Below are 26,511 nucleotides of genomic sequence, written 5' to 3'. Positions count from 1 at the left end.
AAATGCTTCCCAGAATCAATAACTGAGACCAAATCTTATTAAAAGGTTTCTGGATGTCAAAAGAAATCTCCAGCATAGTGAAAAGAAAACCCACAAACTGGGAAAAAATCTTAGTGGATTGTCGGTCAGATGAAGGACTTCTGTCTAAAACATATAAAGAATTTTAAAAAATCAGACCCCCAAAATTCAAGGACCCAATACAAAAATGGGCATCTGAGATGAATACACAGTTCTCAGATGAAGAAATACAAATGGCAAATAAATACATGAAAAAATGTTCATATCATTACTCATTAGAGAAATGCAAATTAAAACCACACTGAGATTCCATCTCACTCCAGAAAGAATGGCCAGAATCAAGAAAACTACCAACAACAAATGCTGCAGAGGTTGTGGGGAAAAAGGAACTCTCCTACACTGTTGGTGGGAGTGTAGACTGGTGCAACCATTGTGGAGGTCAGTCTAGAGATTCCTAAAAAAGCTGGGATTGGAAGTCCCATTTGTTCCAGCCATTCCACTTCTAGGCATATTCCCAAAAGAACTGAAAACATCATACCACAGTGATATATGTGCACCCGTGTTTATACCAGCACATTTGTAATAGCCAGATCTTGGAAACAACCTAAGTGTCCGTCAACTGAGGAAGGGATAAAAAGTTGTGGTATTTTTATACAATGGAGTACTACTCAGTTATGAAAAATGATCACATTGAGGTATTTATAAATAAATGGATGCAACTTGAGACTATATTCATAAGTGAAATAAATCAAACCCACATGTATAAATACCAAATAGTCTCCCTAGTGTAAGAAATGGTAAGAGTACATAAGAGTTTATGGTAATCATGATTCCCCATTATGTTGCTTTGAAGGCTTATGAATGTTTTCATTCATTCATTGGAATGGCTTTATTCTGTTTTGTTTGATTTTATTATCTGTGATGGTATGAACAGCTATTTTGAAGAAAACAAGACATTGTTTCAGTCACTGCTTATTTACTATCATCTTGCTTTGAAGTCCTACAATGCTTTTGTTCTTCTGTTTCCATTGGTTCTATCATGTTGTATTTTATTGGATTTTAATATATGTGATAGTATAAACAATTTTTACAGACAATGAGATAATATAGTAGCCATTGTTCATTTTCTGTTATTTGGTTCTGAATGCCCTGTGATACTTTCATTCTCTTGAATGTTTTATACTATTTTGTTATGTTTGATACTATTGTATGTGAAGGTATGTTCAACTATTTCAAAGAAAGAGACATTATGGTGGCTACTGTTTAAGAAAAAAATATTACTCTCTCATGATCACTGACTACAATCCTCAAGTTCCAAAATTCTGTCCTCAGCTTCATTTAAATGGTTTTGCCAGATTTCAATAGAACTTTTGTTTCTTGGATATCTCTTTGAATTTGTTGATAGATTCTGCTTGTTTTCTGTATTGTATATTTAAGGTTTCAATCAGTTTCCCTTGTTCCTGTACTTTTTTTTTTTGCCTATTTCTTCTCTGGCTATGTTAATCAGCTCCTTTACTAAGGTTGTCAATTCTGTCTTTATGTAGGAATCTATTTCTTTTTGATTTCCTCCGTAGCCTCATGGGTTTGTTTCTTTACTTCATTTGCAATCTTTTCAGAGATTTCTGGTGTATGACTTTTAAGTCCTCTATTTCAATGACACCTGCACTTGCTCTTGTTGGACTAGATGTTTGAGATTACATTTTGTCTGTTCATTTTATCATTTTCACTTTTGGGTAAATATTTGGTCTTTCAATCATAAGAGCCTCAACTGTCCATAGTGTGGATTTTAGAGCCCAACTGTGGTTGATGTTTGACCAGTTGCTGGGTACCACAATGGAGAGGACAGCCAGTCACCTGAGTTCCTCCTACAGGGCCTGTTGGGTGAGTCTTATATTCTTTCTGGGCTAACTAGCCTAGAAGTATTGATGTACATCAGCTCTTAGCTTCTGCTGTTGCTATGTCTTCAGGTTGTTGTGGTCACCAGATCTCCCTGTCTACAGTGTTTGTGTCGACTGGGACACTACTGTGTCACTGGGTGTCTCATAAACCCTCTTCATTTTCTCCAGGTTGGGGGAGACCTTACTGGCACACTCCTCAACCCATCTGATGTTCTCTGTGTGGAGGAGGGGATTGCCCACTCTCTTGCCAAGCTTGCCAAGGTCTTACCGTTGGAGGGAGCTTCAATACTGCTCCTGTTTACCCACTGTGGGCCTCTATTTTAGGGACAAACTCACCACATTGACCAGAGCCTCTTCTGTTTGGGTGAGGGGTTCCTGAGTCTGCCATTGAGCCAGCATGGTAATCTGCTATAGTCCGGGGTTCTGGGAGAAGTTGGTGGGAGCTGAAGATCAACAGCAGTACTAGGTCCAGGAGTGGGGGCCCTCCAGGGGCAGGCCAGCGGCGGCTGTCCAGGTGTCAGCAGGGCGAGTGTAGGTATTCCGGGCTGACGGGTGAGATGTCCTAGTTTTGACATTACCTTTCCTGTTTCTACCCAGGTAGGGCAAAACTTTGTCCTACAGAATTCTCTCACACCATAAATATATCTTTATAACTTTCTTTACACATTTTTATTGATCATACTCTTTTCTTCCTACAGTCACTTGGATTTTAAAATATTCCTAGTATACATTTCCCCCTTGGTCTCAGAGTGAGCTTATAAATGGTTGTATTATTGTAATTACTTTAATCATGCCAGCAAAACTCCAAGCAGCCTTAAACAGTGTTCTTAGCTGAGGTCCAATCAGAATGCAGCAGAAGAGCATGTGAACCCTTTACTGCAGTTGCAGAATTATACTCAATCCACAAGGAATGTCTCAAGCATACTGTAGAAGACCACACGGACAACTCCTTGAATACAGAAAAATCACCTCCACTGTAGATAAGCACAGAGCTGGCTGAGCTATTTCCTTTCCGTTTTGATTGGCTCTGAGCAATGTAAGTAAGGCTGGCTGAGGTACTGATGCGTAATCTTTGAAGCTAAGTGACAGCCCTGTTTCCTCGCCATGTTTAAATGGTTGAGCCCAGTGGAATGGCAAAGCCAACACTCCAGGAAAGTCATTTTATTCAAGCCTCAAGGTAAGAGGCTATGACTTCGCAGGGCACAAAAGTTTACACATCAGAAATTGAAGCAACAGCCCCCTGAACATTAGATGTTATCTCACTTGCAGTAGGCCGGTTGATCTTCTGCATGTCCTTCTCTCTACACACTGCAGAGCTGCTTTCTGGCCCGCAGCTGGCCCAGCTCACAGTGCTCACATAATTCTCATCACCTCACAGTTACTCATCCTTAGCAGTTCCCTTCTTCATGAATTAATAAAATCAGGGTTCAGCCCTGGGTCGAGGCCTTTGTTCCCTGAGCCCTCATCTGTACAAGATGCATTTGATAGAACCTTGGTTACTTATAACTATAAACATGTCTTAGTGTCTTTGTTCTTGCGGGAGGTAGATTAGAATTAACTTGCCAGAAACCATTGTTTATTTTCTGTTAGTTGATTCTAAATATCCTGTAATACTGTCATTCTCTTGAATGGTTTTACATTGTCTGGATATGTTTGATGCTACAGTATACGAAGTTATACTCAAAGATTTCAGGGAAAGAGACACTATGGTAACTACTTTTATGTCAGGATGTCTTGTGGTGAAACACTATTTTGCTTAAACGGTTATGTTTTGACCTGTGCTGTTCTGTTGTTATGTCCTCTTTTATCTCAATGTCCTTTTTTTAATTATTTACTTTTTTATTTTTATCTTGGAAAAACAAAAAAAATAGCAGGATACATTATAGTAACCTACTTTGATTTCCTACTTTGATTTCAAACCTTGTGTTGGCCTCACCATCTTGTTTTGACTGATTTTCCTCTATTCTGCTTAGCTTGATAGTACCAAGTTTGAAAGCTTAGGCATAACTGTGAAGACAATAAGATTCATTATGATGCCCATTCTGGTTGACTGTTATCTTCTTTTAAAGTCCATAATGTCTCCAATGCTTTAGTTTTATTCTTTACTGTTTTGTTCAATTTTATTATAACTGATGATATAGGCAATTCTTCTTAAGATAGCAAGAGGCAGTATGGTTACCATTGTTGATCACCTTGTATTTTGTTATTACATTACCTATTATGTCCAACCTTTTGATTTGACTGACTGTTCTGATATGTTTCATTTGGTTTTACTGTCTTCAAAAAAAGTAATAAGAACTGTGGGAGTAATAAAACCCAAACTGTGTAATTGTCATTGTACAAAAGAAAAGAAAAGATAGTGCTCTAAAGATTATAACTGCATATATATTTAAGTGTATAAGATAGATAACCATATTACTTAGTTTTGTTGGATGGATCATTAAACAGGACTGTTTGCAGTCTCACTGTCTGAAAGTCCACTTTGTATGCTTTAATTTTGTAACTTGAACAACTATTTCTAAGATGAGAATATGTAATCTATTAACTAGTGATTTCTTACTGTTTATTTTTTAAATTTTTGTACTACTTGTACCCTTTTTGTTTTTTTTTTCTTTTTCTCCTTAAATAAAATTTAAAAAAAAAATTAACTTGCCAGAATTCCAATAATGTTTCCATGGGATTATAAACATAGACTTTCTGGACCACAAGGAGGACAGAAAAGGGCCTCTATACATACCAGTTAAACAAAAACACCACATCAAATTGAAATCCCCAAGTAAATCCATCAGTCCGCCAAGATACGCAACACTGGGCTGTGATCAGTGCCTTGAAGGCTGTGGGCAGGACTCATTCCCTTCCCTGCGCCCCTAGAGGGACGCCAACCCCACTGTGTCATCCGGGGGACCCAGGGTGGGCTGCGCAGCGTTTAGGAAATGAAAGCTGTTGCCTCTGGAAAGGAGACAGAGGACTGACCACAGGCGCTGATGTGACAAGGTCACTTCAGCGCTGTGTTACACAAACGTGAAACACAAGCCAGGCAGACAGAGGAGCTGCAGGGCTCTGTTCCTGTGCTCCCTTCTGTGTCCTTTGGGGTACTCTTTCTTAAAATGTGCTGGCCCCTCACAGGGAACACATGTACTTCTTGGGGTTCTTTCCCCGGGGCTCCCCGCGTTTGCTTCCCTACCGAGGCTCCCTTTCCTCTCCTTTGTGTGAAGTCCTGACCTCGTATTTTCCCAACCAGTTTTTCTATAGTGGAGACCTTGATCTTTGTTTTTTCCTCTGATGTCTTTAACTCTTCTTAGTACGAGAGCTACCCAGCCCTCTACGATTCACCCCAGCTACTATCTGGGGAATGTTCCAGAAAGAATTCCTGGTCTGTGTGTCTGTTTTCCTAGGCCTAGAATCATTCTCCATTTCTGGCTTTTGTTCCCAGCCCCCTTAAATGGAGGTTCCTTGCACCCCTGAATTGCTTCTCTGCATCCTCAATCTGCCCCACAGTGGAGGCTTCTTGTGCACCCCACACCACCCCTTTGGGTACTTAAACCCCCAACACAATTGCTTGTCCACTTCTGGCCCTTTTGCTTGTGGGAGAACGAAGCCACAGATCGGGCCTCTATACTGGCTTTGCTCTAGATATGTCTCTACTGCACACTTTACCCCTGAGAATGACCCAGCCATGAAGGCAATGCTTAGCCTCCAAGTTTTCCACCTTGGCCAGTGTCTGAGCTTGCCTGACTGCCATGGTGCCAGATCTGTTTTTCTTGGATCTGTTTTGTGGTCTTCAGAACAATGATCTTGGGTTTTCTGTGGCTTCTGTAAGGAGACAAAATATCCATGCAGCTCTGGCCACTCCCAAGTGATGTGAGAATGACTTCTCTACCAGGACCCAGTCCATGGGGGCATAGATGTCACAGATGAGCCCAATTGTGAGAAATGCATCCTGTGCCTGCTCACAGGACCACCCACATTTGGTGATCAGTCAACATGAGGGTACAAAGCTCTGACCCTTCGTTCCAGTTCGCAATTGTTTTGAAGAATGGAGTCCTCTGAGGTTTCTGGTCAGACTAGAGTTAATTTTTGCTTCTGCTTAGTACTGTTCCCTTGTCTGACATTAATCCCCAAACGCACTGTCAAACTTCCTGCACACTGGTCTCCACCCCAGAGTTCGCTTCAGAAATATCATTTAGAACCTGGGGACAGTGGTGCATGCCTGTAATGCAGGCACTCAGGAGGCTGAGGCAGGAGCATCACTGTGAGTTCAAGGCCAACCTGGACTACAAAGTGAGCTGAAGCCCAGCCTGAACTGCATAGGAGGATCCTATCTCAAAACAAAACAAAACAAAACCCCAGAAACATTGTTTAGAAAGCAAACACAAGCTGGGTGTGGCTCAGTGTAGTGTGCTCACCTTCTATCTCAGTCACTTTCTGCTCACTAAGACACAACGAAACACCCAGCACCTGTAACTTACAGGAGGGAGGTTTATTTTGGCTCATGTGTTTTAGAAGCTTCAATCTGGAGTCGGCCTACTCTGGGGCAGCAAGGCCCTGCTGGAGGAGAGCTGCTCATGTCAGGGCAGCCAGTAGCCAGGAGAGTGACAGAGGGACTGCAGAAGGGACAGACCCTTCCTTGTCTCGCTGTCCCCATTGAGTGACCCACCTCATCTGGCAAGGCCCCTCCCCAACAACACCCACAGCCATAGATTCAACAGTAGATTATCACGAGGATGAGTAGACGGCCCCCCGATCCACCCACTTTCCAAAACTCCCACCTCCCAGCACGTGACATTTTGGGGGGCATCTCAGATCCAAACCACAACATCTAGCAAAGCCATAGCTTCTGCCTCCAGCACCAGACACACGCGCGCAAGCACACACACACATACACACAGTGTGAACAAATGGATTTCAGAATGGAAGAAGACTATGTATGTGCACAAGAGAGAAAGCAGGTTGGTCTGTGTTTACAGCCAGAGTCGTTTACTCAGGATAACAATGGTCAACCTGCAAACCATACCCGGCTCTTGGTCACAGACGGTTACCCTGCCTTTCTCTTGAACCATTTCACCCGATAGAATTATTTATCCCTTGATACAGAACTTCAGAGCAGGATACCAGAAAAACAACAATAGCTACCATAATGTATCTTGGTAGTGCAAAATCAAACCAAAAACAAAACAGAATAAGACCAATAAAAACAGAATGTTGAATAAAGCAAAAACAATTAATCCAAACAAAGTAAAACAGTGGAAACAATATTTAACTTCCAATAGAAGGAAATCCCCCATGTTTGCTATATTGCATACTGTCATCCTTCCGAGAGATGCTCAGACTGCCGGCCCCACGCCTACATAATCAGCCAAGCAATGCAAGCCTTTAGTTGCTTTAGGTGCCCTGGCTGCTACCAACTCAGCCTGTCCTCCGAACCATTCTGCTGCTTATAAGGGCAGGGGTTGAGGGGGGATACAGGGACAGCGTTTGTTTCTCAGCTCGCCTGCCAGCAGGCTCAGAGCTGTGCTCTCTGACTTTTCTCTCCCAGGAACCTGTGCGGCTTGCGTGGCTTGCCAGGAAGGCTGGCCGGTTGATGTCTTGGTTCATGCATCCTCGTTTTTTATGCTTTGAGCCTCTAGCCTCCAATGAGAGCTCCGAGGCTAAGTGCGCTCTGGGGTCCTGACATAGACAGTCCCTGTCTTCAGACAGTGCAGGTTGTGATCCCTTTTTGTGTAGACTTTCAAGCTAGAGATCTTTGACCGTGAGCACTGTAATGTTGTGTCCACTTGAGAGGTTTACCAGTTTAACTGAGTGACCAGGGTCCTCACTTTGTAAACACCCTGAGCCTGCGCAAGAGCAGGGCGTGGAGACGGTGTGAGTGCCGCCCTGGCCTACGGACAACATGAGGAGGAAAAGAGGCTTGTGTCCTGCTCCTGTTTTTGCTCTTTGTGCTTTTGCTGTCTTGTACTGCCTTGAAGTACATCATGCTTGTACTCCATCATGCTTTGGAGCCAGCTGATTATAGACTGAAGCCTCTAGAAACTGGGAGCTAAATAACCCTCTCTTTCCTTAATTTTGGATGTCAGCTATTTTTGTCCCAGCAATGAGAGAAAAATAACATTACCCAGAGCCACCTTTGCTGAGAGACGGGATCTCCCTGGGCATAGCTGGGCTTTTCCTCAGAAAGGCAAGAGGATGCTGGTCCGGGCTTCTCACGTCCTTTGCTCTTGTTGGGCTATGACTCAGCTGTGCCCTCAGCTTGATGTGCTGCCCCGAGATGGGCTGCCTGGATCTTGGAGAAGGTTTTCTGTGATGTAATTACCTGAAAGAGCACCATAGAAATTGTTAATATGTACAGGCAGTCTTCAGGTGGTGATGCCGATCAGCCTGAGTGGCCCGTGAAACAGATGTGCTCTGCCACTGAGAAACTTATGCTTTGAAGTCCTTTCTTAGAACAGCTGCTAGCAAACCTCCTGGTGTGTGCACTGGATCTGTGATGGAGAACCTTTCAGAGACCAAGTGCCAAACTGCCACCCAAAGCCTGCTTATTTATCACAAAGTGCCAGCACTGCAATTTATCCTGAACACTGAAGCTTTATTTTAGAAAATAACAACTCTGCACTAACATCTTTTGTCTTAAAATAAAAACACAATAACATATGTGCCATAGGTTTGCCACCACTCCCCTACAGAAAGATATCCTTATTTTCCTGACAGCAAATAAATCCTTCTTTACTCCAAATGGCGACAGCATCCAATAAGGCTTCCAGCTGTGCTTGCATCTCAGCTAATGCTCTGTAAGCGTATCTTTATTTCAACTCTAGCTTTCATAGTGATACTCAGTCACATATGCTGAGTTGAAATGTAGACAACAGGAGGAATATGGAGGAAAAACAGAGAGAACCCCCACATTTTTAGGCACTAGCTACTTGCCAGGCATTTACCCCATTTTTGTCACTTTGTTAGGTTTTGTTTTGTTTATTTTTGGTCCTGGAGATTGAATCCAGGGCTTCACGAATGCTAAGCGTATACCCTATCACTGAGCAATATCCTGAGCCCTCTTGAAAGAATATTTCAAGATGTTTACTGCAGCTGGGCATGGTTTTTGTTTGTTTGGTTGGTTTTTTTGAGACAGGATCTCACTATGTAGTTCACGCTAGCTTTCAACTCACTTTGTAGCCCAGGCTGGCTTCGAATTTGCAGCGATCCTCCTGCCTCAGCCTCCCAACTGCTGGGATTACAGTAAACTCTGCAGCTGCTATGAGATTTGAGCAGAGGATTCCTCCACCTTCTGCCAAACTAAAAGACTGCCAGGACTTTGCCCCCTCTGACCACTGAAAACAACTAACTCTTCGGAAGCAAGATGTACTTCTGAGTCTTGAGCCGACTAGGGTGTCTTAAGATAACATTTCAGAAGTGATATTGGCAGACCCGGTCTGGGCCTGATCCTTCACTTTCCAGACTGTTTTAACTCATCTGCCTGGGCTTCGGGGCTGTCACTGGTCACATGGGAATGGTGACGCAGCTGTCTGCCGTGTGTACTCCACAGAACTGCCTGACATTGCATGTGACATGCAAACCTCTTTGTATACGTATAACTGTTAACCTGAGGATTTTTACTAGCCGTGAAACTTGGGTCAGCTTATCTCAACTATTCTGTGTCCAGTTTCTTTATGTGCAAGACGAAGAGAGTCATAAAGTTACCTCTGGTGGGTGTGGTAGGGATGCACAGGACAATGAGGTTGGATTCTAACAAGGCCGAACCCCCAGTCGCCTACAATGGGAGAGAAGCCACTGGGCTCATCTCTTCCTGTGTGTATCTGACTGAGTACGTGTGTGGCAGGGTAAGAACACGTCTATTAGGGAAAGATTGAAGAGCTGCCCCAGACTACACTAAAAAGATCTGAAAAAAAGCACTCCTGTGATTGAGTCTCAATTGGATTCTGGATCAGAGGGAAAAAATACATAAAGGAGGTTTTTTTTGTTTGCTTATTTGTTTGTTTGTTTGTTTGTTTTTGAGACAAGGTCTTGCTATGCAGTTCAGGCAGCCCTTGAGCTCACTTTTTTAGCCCAGGATGGTCTCAAACTTGCAACAATCCTCCTGCCTCAGCCTCCCATGCTAGAGTTGCAAGCATGCATCACCATGCTGGACCCAGAAGGAAAAACCTGGATAAACCAAGAGTCCAAATAGAAAGCACAACAGTTAACCTTACCTGCCTTTACCTGTTGGACAGAAGAAGCCCCATCTGCTCTGTCTACACCACATTCCCAGAGCTTGGAAAGACCCTCATACATGATAGGTGTTTATTTAATATTTGTTATGAGAAGGAAGGCACTGGGCTTCTTCAGGACAGAGTTAAAAACTAGGTGGGATGTTCAGGGCCATCTGTTTCTTCTGGAAAGAACTGAATGTGATTAACATCCGTTCCTGATCTCCTCATCTAAATAACCCCTGGTCAGCAAAACATTCTAACATTTATTCAGTTGTTTCAGGCACCAAGTTAACACAATAAAAATGCCTCTGGCCACTCTAAAGATCAAACACTTTGAAATTTCTAACTCTCAGTTGCCTAATATCCCTTCTGGTTCTGCTATCTTGCTGGGTGGGTTTTTACTGCGGCTCTGTCTTCCTAAGGAAACAAACGGGGTCAGATTAGCAGAGGGTGCCCTGAAGCTGGGTCTTTGTGAGGACATTCGGGGGATGCTGCACGGGGGCCTCAGACCCCTTGTGGGACACAGACATGCAATGCCCCTTCTCCACAGCCTGGCTGGCCAACACTGCTCCCCAGGTCAGCCTGGACACCAGTCCAGCCCATCTCTGTGAGTACCCTTATCAACTACCAGATGCCGGGCAGCTAGGAGGTTGGTCATAGACTCTGGAATCACAGAGCTGAAAGGGACCTTAGCCATCAACTTGCCTGTTGCCCTACTTGACTGATAAGAACAGTCAAGTCATTTGATTTGAACAAGATCAAAGCAGCTATTGTTAGAACAGAGACTGACAGCCTAGACTCTGCACTCTTAAAAGATGCATTCTCTACTTGGCTGTGTTACACTAGTAGAGCTCTCAAAATTGTTGTGCTTTCTATATTCCTGGCTCCATTTTTTTTTTTTTATCGGTACCGGGACCGAACTCACGACCAAGCGCTTGCAAGGCAGGCGCTTACGCCGCTGAGCTAAATCCCCAGCCCTCCTGGCACTGTGTTAAGGGTTTGCTCTGCTTTCTCTACTTTAATACGTATCTGATCTCTTGTTTAGTCCAATATTTTCCACCTATCCTGTTCTTTCCAAATCTCTGACCACTTTACAGTCCTGCTGAATGTCTCTAAAAGGGGAAGCTGAGTTCCCAATCCCAAGAGTGAGCAGAAGTTGGAAAAGAAAATCTAAGCAGTGCAGGCTCAAGGGAAAACAGTAATTACGTTCTGATGAGATATTTTCTAGACAACAAAAGTAGGCAAAATAAACAGTGAATTGGATGCAAGTTGAGTGCTAATAAGTGGCATTGATTGGATATCATGCCTTCCATATTTTCAGTGTTTGATATGATCATTGCTGAGAAAGAATTCCTTGGGGATTGACCTAGGAAAGTTCTCTCCCTGTTGGGCTTAGATGACATTAACATCTTGGAATGTTGACTTTGATCAGGTCCTGGATCTGTGGCCCCATTCAGCCATCTGCAGGGCATGTTGTATTATTCATATTTTATAGATTGGAAAGCTGATTCTCAGAGCAGTTATTTGAGAAGCAGCAAAAAGCGCAGTGTATTAATTGGAAGCAAACTTGGAGACTGAATCCAAAAGCCATCCACTAACTCCCCAAAGAAGAGCCTCCCCCAGGAAGGAGTGATGGTCTTCACTATTTCTAAGTGTTAGTGTGGCTTCTACCTCATCCTCATAAGGGCCTGTCTATTTATAAATACTTTAAAAATCTGTGTTTTCATCTGCCTAGGTAGAGAAATACATATCCAGAAAGCTGAGAGTAAGCAACATAAATGCACCAGATAAATAGACAATGCACCACAAAGGACCGATTTGCACCAATGAATATAAACAATAACGAGGTAGAAGGCACAGGAAGGTGTTGCCTTAGGATGAATCCCCCCCAATTTCTGAGATGGGCAGAACTGGCAACCTAGGCTGAACTCTCATCTGGCAGAAAAGAGGGTCCCTAGCAGAGCCTTCCAACTGTGATGGGACCGCAAAAAGGCAGGAGATACAGACAGTCAGCAAAGGCAGACAGTCTAGAAGACACAGCCTGGGAAAAGTGGATGCAGGAGAGAGAGGCACAGAAGAGCCTGGACCTGTGGGAAGGGAAAGAGGCGGAAAAAACCACCTTTGGCTTGTAGATCAGCTGGAGGCTCCCGGGCCATGAAAGGGTGACCAGTCTCTGGATCTGACTAGTTTGTTCTCCTGCTTAGCGCTCTTCAGGATAGCCCAGACGCTTTGGCACAGCTGACTGGGTCCCCAGCTTCCTCTCTGGGCACATTCAGTGTAGTCCCTCCTTCCCCCTGTGCAATTCCCAGCACAGTTCTGGGAGTGGAGCTCGCTCCCCGCTCTGGGCATTTGCACATGCTCAGGTTCCAGTGCGTGAGTTAAGTTGGAATTGTGCTGGCCACAATCTGTGCCTCTTCAACTTTTCAGGTCTCAAGCAGCAAAAAAAAAAAAAAAAAAAAAAAAGTATCTGGTCTGATACAAAGGATTATTCCCTCCCGAACTCCACCTGGAGCCCCCTCATGGTGAGCTGTACGCTGAGCTCACGCAGAAGACTGCAGATGGGCTGTGGACAAGACTTCCAGGTTACAGGCCTTCTGTGCAGATCTTAAAAGAAGCCAGCCTTCCTAAGATTGCTAATGTTGTCCGTGGTATGTTCAAACCACCTACATCAGGCATGCTTAACTTGAACGTGTGTGTGTGTAGGGGGGTAGCTATAAATACAGAACTGTTGGCCAAGCTACACCCCGTTTGTGCATTTTCCTGAGGTCTCTGTGCCCCCGCCCATCTGCTGTGTGGGTGGTGTTAGCTGGGTGTCCGGACACAGACCCCATATTCATATGTCATTAGGCCAGAAGAAGGACTCAGAGCCCACTATCAGCTCCTCGCCAGCTGCAGGCCAGAACACTGAGTCCTGGAAGTTTGGAGCATCAGGAGTCTGAGCTTGGTTCAGTGCTCGTCCCACTCCCGTTTGCAGAGTCCTGCATCTCTTTACACCTGCCCACCTGGCCCCGATGCCCTGTGCAGACCAGAGGGGTGCACCCCGCGGGGAGGAACTGGGAAAGGGCGGTTTCCAGGATTAAGGCACAAGTCTTTTTTTAATTTAAAGATAAAAAAGAAAGGACATAAAAAACAAAGCAGTGAAAGTTTACAAGTAAAACAGAATTTCAAGAAAAAAAAAATATACAGTAAGAAATCAAGTCTTCACCCCGCGTCAGGAGCCAGAATCCGCGGGCGCCAGGGCTGACGGGCTCCCTCTAGTGGTCAATTTAAGCCGCAGTCTGAGTGAAAAGGAATGAACGGGTGGAACCGACCGCGGGGACCGGACCAGGCCGGCAGAAGGCGCCGGGCGGTTGAGACGTGTGTGCACAGGCTTCAGCTGCCCACGAGGAATGCAGACGTTAACTGCTGCAAACACGAACTGCAAAATATAAAATGAAAACAGAGACGGCGGGAGGAAGGAGGCTAAAGGAAGGGGGATAAAAGTAATTAACACTGTCAAGAGCATGTACGTGTTCCTTAAAGAATGCAAATGCTATGTACTACAAAACATGTACTAGTCAGAAATAAATTAGTAAGAAGAAAAAAGACACAGGTGGGAGGCAGCTGGAGGATTTCTAGCTTTACACACCAGATCTGCGATTAGAAATTCTTACCAAAAATGTTGATAAGTATTGGATTTTACAACTTCTGATGAGGGCCCATTAGCCCTGCCATCACACTGTGTAGGTAACTCTTATCTGAGTAACTCCCAAACCCGTGGGTGTGAGTTTGTGTGAAAGAATGTTCTCCTGCTTATCCTTAATCTGCTCAAATCGGTGCCTGCTAGATTAGTGCCCCTCGGTCTTTTGACAGAAGCAGCAGCTTGCTGATTTCCTGGACAGTTTGTTCTCTTCCCTGACCCTCACCTTGCCAATCTCCTGCCCTCTTGGAAGGGACGGACAGAGGGCAGAGGGTTTTCCTGAGGACCTCTGTGGTCAGGTGCCTTCTGCCTGGGAGATCCATGCTGCTGGAGTTGGCTCTCCAGCCTGAAGCCCCTCTCACTGACCTGATGCTTTTCTCTAGTGCAAATGATAGAAGGCAGCTTCCTGTTTCTCAGGATTGCAGAGGTGCAGGGGCTGGGCTTTGAGTACGTCATCTTCCACAACGACCCGAGAAGAAGTGTGTCTGCGTGTTGCAGCCAGGGCCCCACCTAGAGGGGCTGCCTGGGTAAGCCTCAGAGCTCCGTCCCAACAGGCAGCTCGGGTGGGCTTTTCCTTGGCCAAAGAGCACAATGTGGAGAGAGATGGGGGGTAACGGCTCCGCGGCTGTTCTGCAGGTTCCCGTGTACCAAGGACACGTGCCTTGTTCTGCTGGCTCCCTAGGTGGGAAGCTCCTCTAGCCATCCAGCTTCTCCCTTCCTCTCCCCGTCTCTTTCCTCTTCTGTATCTTACCCTGAAGCCCAGGCTGACCTGGAGCTCATGATCTTTCTGCCTCAGCCCTTAAACTCTGGGATGTCAAGATTACAGGTAGGTACCACCATGCCTGGCATGAAGTTCTTCCTGACTGTTACTCAGCTTCCTAAACTACAGAGAAATAAGCGATGGACCAATCTTGTTCATTGGCCACGACGTGCCAGGCCCTGTACCACCAAGAGCTTTGCTTTGTGGATTTTTGGTGGGGTTTGGTGATTTTTTTTTTTATTTTGTTTTGAGGGTTTTGAGAGAGAGAGAGAGAGAGAGAGAGAGAGAAAGGTGTTGGTGATTAGACTGTGTCTCATACAAATAGGCAAGTAATCTACCACTGAGCTACACTTCCAATTTTAATGGCCACAGGAACTCTTAGGAGAAATGATTTTTTTTTCTTATTTGAGCAATGGATGAAGAAACCGATGTCCCAAGTGGTTCTGTGACTGAGTTGGAAATGTAAGATTTGGAGTTAGGTCTTTCTGCCTGAAAGCCCCTGGCATCTCTAGTGCACCTCCCTTTGGCCCAAGACTAACCTGAGAGGGAACAGAACTCACCAGAGTGTGAGGTAGACTGGGGCTGGGGTTCTGGGCAGGTACACTGTGCGTTAGACACCTTGCTCGCCTTCTGAGAGCTTTTGTGTTGCCCCCTGCTCTGCTCCACGTGGAGGGAGGCCGCACACTGGCAGTGGTGGGCAGGGACCCTCCGGCATCTCCCCTCACCAGCACCTGGCCCTGCACATGCAGTGACAATGTCTTAACCTTTCTCATCTACAGAATTACCCATGGTGGTGCACTGGCAACTATGATAGACACCACATTTTTCATGATGGCATACTTCAGTGCCAACGCAGTCTTTAGAGGGACAATGACTAACACCTTCAAAAGGTCTGTTTCTTTGCTGTGTGTAGGTTGGAAGCAGGATGTCATTAGGTCGTTCCATGTGTTATGATGGGAAATATAGATTAGTATAATAATCTTTATTCCAAAGAGGAATTCCTATTTTGATTTTCACATCAACCAACCTGAACTTGTTAGATGTCTGTCTTTACAGGACAGGAATGCTGAAGATGGTTTGTGTGTTTAAACATGAAAATATTCTACATAGAATAAAGATGAGCTACTTTTGCAGCCAGGTGTGATGGCTCATGCCTGTAATCCCAGCACTTTGGAGGCTGAGGCAGGAAGATCACTGAGTTTCAAGCCAGCCTGGGCTACACAGTGAGTTCAAAGCTAGCCTGAACTACACAGTGAGAGCCTGTCTCTAAAAAACAAAAACCAAACAAAAAGAAACAACAAAGCAAAACAAAAGATGAGCTACTTTTGGCTCTCTGGTGTAGGGAATGCTGTCTAAATTGCTTGTCAATATTTAACTCAGGTGAGTATTGTACTGTAGTATATGCAATTGATTGGATTGGGTTTCTTACATTATTGTTTTAGGAAACACTTCCATATTCATGTGTTCTTTATAGTAATGCTGAGCGGTAGGTAATGCCTCCAAGCTGACAAATGAGGGCAATAAGGTACCTATAGAGGCACCAAATGCAGGAGTTGCTGCCTAATTCCAAGATCCACTTTTTCCACAAAGCTCCTCTCCCTCAGTAGGCTCTGGAGGACTCACAGGGAAGAGGACATAACCTCTTCCCTCCAGGCCAGCAGAGTAGATACTGTTAGGCAGAAGTTAATGTTACAGGCATGGGATAGAGTCTCTCCCTCATGGAAGACTTGGTTTTATCCTGAGACTTTTAACTGATTGAATGAAGCACATACAGATTTCCAGATTATCAGGGTTTTTTTCCAGTACTGTGACAGAGCCCAGGGTCTTTGCTCAGAGCCACATGACCCCTCGACATCCCCTGTTTAATTTTGAGAAAGGGTCTCACTAAGTTGCTAAGTTGCCCAGGATGGACCTGGACTTGTGATCCACCTGCCTGAGCCTGCCAGAGAGCTGATATTACAGGCATACACCATCAGGCCTGGCAAAGATAATCTTTACTTGAAGTCAAGGGACCCTAGATGTTAACAGTCGTCTACAAAATACTTTTCACAACACCTAAAGTGGTGTTTAACTGCAAAACTGGGAATGATGTATACTTAACCACGTTGGCTCCTCAAAGTGACCATTGAACAGGGATGCTGGCTTAGAAACAGCGACATTTTGCCACAGAGAAAGGAAGCCTTCCCAAGGAGTCATGCCTTCCTTGATATCAGGCAAACAGCAAGCGAGTTCTGCTCGTTCCTGTGAGACGGACTGCTCAGAACCTGCGAGAACTGTGACCAGAAGTAGGAGATTATGTTTGTATATTATTATCAAAATGTTACGTGTATTTCCCGGGTGAGGACACAGCAAGAAAACAAAAAGAATTTGATTTTTTTCCAGGCGATGGGGAGCTGGCGGATCAAAATGTGGCGAAGGGATTTATGGTTTCAATGCAATGATCAAACACAAAACGCCACCCAACCTGGGCACACAGTATGCTTCTCCCACTGCTGGAAGCAAGGTTCCAGGGGACTCCTAAACTTGCTTTTTCAGATAGTGTGGGATTGAGCGACCACAAATTACCCATGAGGCCTCTCGGAGAGCACTAGGCATGGAGACATTTATCAAAATGGTCAAGGGAAGGGAGTGACAGGATGTCTGTGGTGTCTCCTTTCTGTAGCCCCTGCTCGCCTCCCAGGGCCAGGGGTGGGCTTACATGTGAGCTCACATATGGACAGAAGTGGCTGTCCATGGCAGGCAAGTCGACCCTGCTGAGCTGGTTTTCCTGGAAGCTTGGGGATGGTTCACCTGTTGATTTGCTTTATTCCAGCTGTCTTCTTTCAAGTAGAGGGACACAGCTGCCAGGCACCGCAAGGCTCATTTCCTCCTGCCCTTCACAAATCAAAACCTCCACTGGAGTATATTCTGTTGCTCCATTCACCCACTTCTCTGATGGCAAAAAATTCCCCAGATGGCACTCCTTGCTGTAAATAAAGGTCAGGTTTCCCAGTTGGCCTGTGTGTTTCTTCCTGGGTAATGGGCATCTGAAGTCACCGGGCTGGCAAAGTATCACATGAGCTAGACAGGTACTGGGTCTTTGGGAAACTCAGCATGTCATTGGGAAGACTTAGGTCATAGCAGGCAAGTCACTGTCCCCTTACTGCAGATAAAGCAGAGACCCTTTGTCTGATGGCTCTTTGAAGCATATTCATGCAGGATGTTTTTAATTTATCCCTCTGAGCTCTGCCATTTCAAACACACATTCTAGAATGGGTTCTAAAATCCACATTCACATGTTGACTTGTAATTTGCCTTGCACACCATCATTATGTATCTCTGTACCCTCATCAACATGGGTGAGGGTGAGACAGAAGGGGAGTTCACATATTCATATTTCTAGTTAGTTTCTCCTTATGCAATACCTAATGACCCACCACACCCACGTCTATGGTATAGTCACAACATATACCTGGACACTCGTAGAAGCACTGATAGCTCTTCCTCTAACACCGACCCATTAATATGACTTCATTTTAGCTCAATTACTATATTATCTCCAGGTTTATTAACTAATTTATTAACAATGTATCAATGATGGTGAACTGCAGTATGAGAAGCACATGTCAAGGTCACCATACACTAACTGTCTAAATGGGCTGCAGTTCGATATAAACCTATTAATCACATCAAAAGTCTTCTTTTTTGCAGAATTGTTCAGACCCTTTTATCACTCAAGTTTAGTCCCACCCATTGAGGTAGAAAGATAATGATCAGGCATTGTATCAGTCAGAGTTTTACCAGAGAAACAGATAAAGCACAAGATACACAAATGCATAAGAAATTACAAGGTCAGCTTATGGTCAGACACAGAGTCGGATAAGGGAAGGGTGTGCAAGGGTGTCTGCACACTGGGGACTGAAATATTCAGTTCAAGGTCAGGAGCTCACTGCGGTGTCCTGTGCACGTCACCTCAGGAGGCTGATGAGTCTGCACCAGAAGGCTGAAGAGTCACACTGGAAGTTTGAAGGATCCAAGGCAGAAACCAAGGAATTTGCTCTAGAAACCAGGAGACAACAGCCAAGATGAAGACTAGAGCTTCTCCAAAGAACAGAAGTCAATCGGTGCCTCCTCATTTTCCTTTTGTACCGTGGGCATTAACCAAGCACAGTTAGTTCTCCACATCAGCACTCATAAATCTTTTTAAAGCTACACTATTTATGTGCCTGGGATTTATTTTTCTTAACAACAAACAGGATATCCAAAAACCTCGGAGGTCTATTTTAAAGGCTTGTCATTTATCACTTCCTCACTATTACAGAAATTTACTCTACAGATCTAGTCATCACATCCATGGATACGTCCTGTACCTGGCCTGACCGGCCGGTGCTGCTCTAAACAGCGGTCTGCGGTGCACGCAGTGTCTTCTTCGCTGTGACAGCCCAGCTCCTAACTCCAGCAGCCATTCATCCAGTAGCTCATTCTGTGAAATGCCTCACAAGGAACAGCACCTTCTCCCGCCTTTTCATCCCCAGTGATATCATTCCTACAACAGCACCCAGGAACCAGGCCGTTCATGTAAACCCCGGCCGCTGCTGTGGCTACTTCAGGTTGTGCTTAAGCCACAGAGTTTATCCTAACAGGTACAGGTTAGACAGACATAGCGATAACACCCCTCCCGTGGAACTTGTCCCTGTATGTGAGCTATCTTGCTTCTTTTCTTCCCCTTTTCCCTCCCCTCCATGCAACTCCTCTTCCTCTCCTTATTTACAAACTTTTTTTTTCTGGTACTGGGCATGGAACTCAGGATCTTGCTCTTACCAGGCAGGCGCTGCACTGCTGAGCGGTGCCTCGGCCCTATATGGAGGCTTTCTGTCCCTTTTTCCTTCTGTTCTTTTTTTCTGGTTCCTTCTTCTCCTCCCACCCCCGCAAATGTTCTGCTCATTTGAACATTTTCTTCCCATTTCTCAGTATCTATTACACATTTTGGTCCTTATTTATACTTTCATTTTCTCACACACACAGAGTTACACATGTGCACGATGTATTTCACGTAAGATTATGGTCTCAAGGTGCATCCATTTACCTAGGAATACTCAGGCTTACCTTCTTTATGGCAGAGTAGTAGTCCATTGTATTAAAAAAAAACCCATATTGGCTTTATCCTTTCACTTAGGCAGATTCCAATATTTAGCTATTACAAATTGTGCTGCTATAAACACGAGTGTACATACATTCCCAAGGTGTGATGCTTTTAGTTCTTCCATGAAGATATCAAGAAGGGGAATAGCTGGGTCAAATGGAACCTCTAGTCCTAGACTTTTGAGGACTCTGCATACTGATTTCCACAGTGGCTACATCAGTCTCCACACCTGCAATACTGGAGAAGTGGGTTTTTCCCCTACAGCCTTGCCAGCATTTGTTATTGGTTGATTTTTTTTTTGATAATACCCACTCTTTCTGGGATGAGATGGGATCTCAGTGCTGTTTTAATTTGCATCGCTCAAATGACCAGTGATGTTGAACATTTTAAAATGTATTTATTTGTCATTTCTACTTCTTTACCTGAGAAGTGTTTATTCATTTCAGATGCCCATTTTTGGATGGGGTCGTTAAATTTGGGGGTTCTGGGGTTTTTTTAGTTCTTTGTGTATTCTAGAGAGTAGTCTTTCATCTAAGGAATATCTGGCGAAACCTTTTTCCCACACTGTGTGTTGTCTCTTCACTCCATTGATGGTTTCTCTTGCTGTGAAAAAACTTCTTTCTTTTATGTTTTATTTTTGTCTTTTTCATTTTTAACGGTACCAGGGATCGAACTCATAACCGCCTGCTTGCAAGGCAAGTACTTATGCCTCTGAGCTAAATCCCAAGCCCCGAAAAAACTTCTTAATAAGACGAAAGAGTATCAGAAAATCAAAAGATACTCCTTGTTCTTGGGTAGGAAAAAACAATACAGTGAAAATTGCCATAATTCCAAGATTGTTATACAGATTTAACACAATCCCAGTAAAAATTCCAGCAGCCTATCTCACAGAATTACATAAAACAATCCTAGGTCCGGAAGAGACCTAGAATAGCAAAAGCAATTCTGGGCAACAAATGCAAAGGCGGCAACATCACAATCCCTGGCTTAAATTATACTACAAAACTACTGTGATAAACACAAACACACTCAACCACCTTATCTTTGATAAAGGGGCCAAACATGTTCACTGGAAGAACGACAGCCTCTTTAATAAATAGTGTTGGAAAAACTGGCTCTCCATATGTCAAAACTAAGACTATACCCATGCCTATCACCACATGTACTAAATTAAAATCTAAATGGATCAAAGATCTGAATATTAAAACAGAAACACTAAATCTATTGGAAGACAAATTGGGTAGAAACCTTGAAGATATAAGGATCTTGAACAGGAATCAAACCGCATGGGAAATACTTCCCAGAATCAACAACTGGGATCATGTCTTATTAAAAAGTTTCTGGATGTCAAAAGAAATCTCTAGCATAGTGAAAAGAAAACCTACAAACTGGGAAACAACCCTAGTGAACTATCCCTCAAACAAAGGTTTTCTGTCTAAAACATATAAAGAATTTTAAAAAATCAGACCCCCAAAATTCAAGGACCCAATACAAAAATGGGCATCTGAGATGAATACACAATTCTCAGATGAAGAATTACAAATGTCAAATAAATACATGAAAAATGTTTATCATCATTACTCATTAGAGAAATACAAATTAAAACCACACTGAGATTCCATCTCACTCCTGAAAGAATGACCAGGATCAAGAAAACTACCAACAATAAATGCTGGAGAGGCTGTGGGAAAAAAGAAACTCTCCTACACTGTTGGGAGTATAGACTGGTGCGACCATTGTGGAGGTCAGTCTGGAGATTTCTCAGAAAGCTGGGATTGGAAATCCCATTTGTTCCAACTATTCCACTTCTAGGCGAATCCCCAGAAGAACTGAAAACATCATACCACAGTGATACATGTGCACCCATGTTTATAGCAGCACAATTTGTAATAGCTAGATCTTGGAACCAACCTAAATGTCCATCAACTGAAGAATGAATAAAAAAGTTGTGGTATTTTTATACAATGGAATATTACTCAGCCATAAAGAATGATCACATTGAGATATTTATAAATAAATGGTCACAGCTTGAGACCATACTCATAAGTGAAATAAATCAAACTCACATGTATAAATACCAACTAGTTTCCCTAGTGTAAGAAATGGTAATGTGGTAATCATGATTCCCCATTATATTGCTTTGAAGCCTTATAATGTTTTCATTCATTAAGTGGAATGGTTTTATTCTGGGTTGTTTGATTTTATTGTCTGTGACGGTATTAACAGCTATTTTGAAGAACCAAGACATTATAATAGCTAGTGATGATTTAATATCATCTTGTTTTGAAGTCCCATCAAGCTTTTGTTCTTCTGCCTCCATTGGTTTTATCATGTATATTATTGGATTTTATTATATGTGATAGTATAAACAAAATTTTTTATAGACAAGGAGATAATATAGTAACCACTGTTTGTTCTCTGTTAGTTGGTTCTGAATACCCTATAATTCTTTCATTCTCTTGAATAGTTTTACACTCTTTTAATGTTTGATACTATAGTATATTAAGGTATACTCAAATATTTCAAGGAAAGAGACACTATGGTAGCTACTGTTATGTCAGATTGTCTTGTGGTGAAACACTATGTTGCTTAAATTGTTCTGTTCTGACCTGTGTTGTTATGTCCTCTTTTATCTTGATCTTTTTTTAAATAAAAAAAAACCCACTGTGATAACACCAGGATGACACAGCCAAGAAACAGACCCAAAGATCAGTGGAACAGATTAGAAGGTGCAGAAACAATTCCAGATGTATATAGTCACTTTATCTTTGATAAAGGTGCCAGACACATTCACTTGAAGAAAGACAGCTTTTTTAATAAACTGGACAAACTGGCTTTCCACACGCTGAAGATTAAAATTAGATGACCTCTGTGCCCAGCAGAGCCCTGGGGTCATCATGGCTCCGTCGAGGAAACCAGCCACAGGCCAAGGGGCTCAGCTCTGCCTCCACTCCACAGACCCACAGGGTACTTTGTGCTGAAGTCTGGGGACTTACCATCACCTGCAAGCCCGTAACCTCCAAACCACAGCCCCTGAAGCCCTTAAAACTGCATCCAACTCCATGGATATCCATGACCCTCAGAACTAGGACCTAGGACTGGCCTCTGCCTTGACTTTGCACACTCGTAGAGGCCAATATAGCTGGGCCACAAATATCATTTAAAGACCAAGGGTCCCTCAGAGCTGGGCCTCAGGACCACCCAGCTTTTCTTCCCTGCAGACCAGCTGTGCCTTCTGAACCTGGACCTGGGAACCAGTCACTGCTTCTCATCTACAGACTCTGGGGCCATGGAGCTGGGACTTGGAGATCTGCCAGTGCCTCGGTCCTGAAGATCCCTTAGCTGCTGAGCTGAGGGTACAGACAGGCTACAGCCCCTCTCCTAGAGTTTTAGGACACACTGGCTGTGTCCAGCCCTCCAAGTGCCACCCAATCATGCACCTATGTCACCGCACCTTGATGACCAGCAGAGGCCTCTCAGAATTTGATACCTTATGTTGTCAGGTAACCTGGACCAGCCCTGACAGTCACAGCTAAAATCCACCAGGCTTGAAGATGTGGAGCTTTTGGGTGGAAACAGAATGTCCAGGTGTGGAGAAAAGACTAGCAGCCACCCTGCAAGGCAGAGGCCTATTTCCTCCATGGCCCCAAAAGGGTCAGTCTAGATCTGAAAAAAATGACCCAATCTAGAATGCCTTCCCAGCCATCAGAACTGGACGTCTTCCTCCGGTAGAAACCCACTTGGATAATTGTAAATGTCCTTTGGGAAGATTTACTGGGTGTTTGTAGACGCCTGTAAGTATAATATGAAAGAGTTGCTCTCATCCCTTCCTGCTTCTGCTTTTAAAAGGAAACTTGCTATATGTGGACATTTTAGATGCAAAGAGGTTGACAAAATATAACAGAATTTTAAAAATCATATTTTGTGAATGCCTATTTTTTTTTAAATCACAAAAAATGAACATCTTTTGACATGGAGGTGTTAGACAGTCTCTAAAAGCTACACCAGAGGACATCTGGCTGTCGCAGTGCCTCCATCGTAGCTCAAAGAATGAAGCTTACCTGGAGGTATGACTGTGTCCAAACACAGAGGCCCGGAGAGGCCCAATTGAGAATACTGAATAGAGCAAAAGAAACATAACAAAACAGTGAAAACAACCTATGCCTTCAAACAGAAGATAGAAAGAAATCCTCCATATTTGCTATACTGCATAAGGTCATCCTCCCCAGTAGCTAAGTGCTGTCTAAACACAGCATGCCTTAGCAACCTAAACTTCTTGTTAGCCGCTGCGCCCTCCCAGAGCCCGGGTGATCTGCCCACAGTTTAACTGTTCACTCCTTGTCTACGTCTGTTGGCTGGTGAGAAGGCATGGAGCAGAAGACCGTAAGAAGGCGGCCAGACCAGTCACCTTCTCGTGTTATAAACTCTGCTCTCTGTGTGCGTTTTATTCTTTGTTATAAGTGTGCTGTTAATACTGCAAGTACTTTCTTGGATACCTAGTCTTCCAGATGTTCTCATGTGCCTGATACATGTTCAAAAGCACTGGTAAAATAATACATTCTGTCAATTCATTAAAACTCATATAACACGTTCTTTATGGGGAGAAATAGCCAAGCCCCTCTTCAGCAGTATACACTGTGTTATTACCCTGTTCTGGACAAAATGGAAAGAGCTCTGTGCCAGTGAACTTTGTTTTATTTTTGAGACAGAGTCTTCTACGTGATCACTGTGTAGTCGAAGCTGGCCTCAAAGTTGTGGTGATCCTATCTTGGCTTTCGAGTGCTGGCATTAGATGTACATCACCACACCTGGCTTTCATCAGTAACCTTTTATAACCATTATCTCTTTTTTTTATTTAAAGAAAGATTAAACAAAACAGAAAATAGGTAGAAATAGTACATACATTCAGAGAAAAAAAAAGTAAGAAATCACTAGTTGATGTCATTTTACAAATAGTTGTTCAAGGTACAAAAATGGAACATGTAAAGTGGGAATTCAAACAGAGAGACTGCAAACAGTTCTAATCAACTGTCCAACAAAAACTTAGTAACATGGTTGTCAATCCTATACATTTAAACATACATGCAGTTATCCATATCTTCATTTATGTTTATACTAAACAAACTAAAACAGGTTAAAATTATTCTGAACAAAGAATTATAGTATTGCTGGATTTCACATCATGAAACTCCGTGATCAGCACTGCGTACTGTAGTATCTTCTTTTTAAAACTGAATTTAAAGAAAGACTAAAAAAACAGAAAGCAGGTAGAAATAATACATAATTTCAAAGAAAAAAATAAACAGTAAGAAATCACTAGTTGATGATTACAGATTGCCTTCTTACAAATAGTTATTCAAGATACTAAAGTGGAGCATAAAAAGTGGGGATTCAAACAGTGAGACTGCAACCAGTTCTGTTCAACTATCCAACAGAAACCTAGAAATATGGTTATCAATCCTATACACTTAAACATACATGCAGTTATCCATATCTTCAATTATGTTGACATTGAATAAACCTAAGCAGGCTAATATCACTCTAAACAAAGAATAATACTATTGCTGGGTTTCACATTTTGACACTCTGGGATCAGCACTGGGTATTTTAGTGTCTCCTTTTCTCCAAAGTATCTGTTGATTTCATCAGTTGTCATAAGATCAGTTCTTATAAACTGTTTATAGATTCTACACATGCATGAGTCTTAACATGTATTTTTTTTTAATTTTGAAAGTAGTAAGAATGCAACAGCACAAGACAGAACAAAGCCAGTCGAGACAATGCAGTGAAATTGGTACAGGATCTCACAGCAGAATACTGGGATAGTAGCAATAAGTACTATGGTATATCTCTTTAACCTAACAATAGCTGGCCAGTCAATTACGTATTGTAAAATCAAACCAAAAATATAACATTGTAAAACCAATTGAGAATACTGAATAGAGCAAAAGAAACATAACAAAACAGTGAAAACAACCTATGCCTTCAAACAGAAGATAGAAAGAAATCCTCCATATTTGCTATACTGCATAAGGTCATCCTCCCCAGTAGCTAAGTAGGGAGAGGGGCAGGTGGGAGAAGGGTGCTTGATTTTCAGCCCATGTGGCAGTAGGTTCACAGGTAATGGTTCTTCTCTGGGCCCAAGCTGCAGGTGCCTACCAAGAGGGCGGGCGAATAAGCTGCCTGAGTCCCTCCATGGCTGGATCTCTGGAGTGCTCACCATCATCTCTTATAATTGTTCATTTTGCTTTACTTTGTTGTGCGTAGTGTATGCAGCTGAGTCCCAGTTTACAGCATGTAGTCTTACTAGATGTTAAAGAAGTTACCAGTGTGGGATAAAAGTAGAGTTTTGTACATAATGTACCAATACTTTTGTACACTTTATATTAAAATTCATAGGGAAGATTGTCTTCTGAAAATTTGAGTATTTTGGCCTCCTGAGTTGGTGGCAAAGAGAAGGGCCCTAGGTCAGAGTGTGTACACATATACACACATTCTCCTGCCTCAGCCTCCTGAGTACTGGGATTGTAGGCATGCAGCACCATGCCTGGCTGGAATGCTCAGATATTGAAGATACTTCTAACTCTAACTACTGTTACATGTGTACAATTTATTCAAGACTGCTTTGTATATAGTGGACAGATTGAGTCTTTGAAGGATCTAGTCTTATCAGGATGATTAGAAGTTGCCAATGTATATTATATGTAGAGATAGTAAAATATAGCTTTGTAAATAGCTTTCCGCTAAAATTCATATTCTTTAGGGAATGTAACTTTGTGGGGTTTCTTTTTGGTTTTGTTTACTTATTTTGTTGTTTTTGTTTTTGAGACAGG

This window comes from Cavia porcellus, unplaced genomic scaffold, assembly GCF_034190915.1.
Source record: "Cavia porcellus strain 051 isolate PalLab524CR breed Dunkin Hartley unplaced genomic scaffold, mCavPor4.1 scaffold_15, whole genome shotgun sequence".
In the NCBI taxonomy this organism is placed as follows: Eukaryota; Metazoa; Chordata; class Mammalia; order Rodentia; family Caviidae; genus Cavia; species Cavia porcellus.
This window is presented reverse-complemented; position numbering follows the sequence as displayed.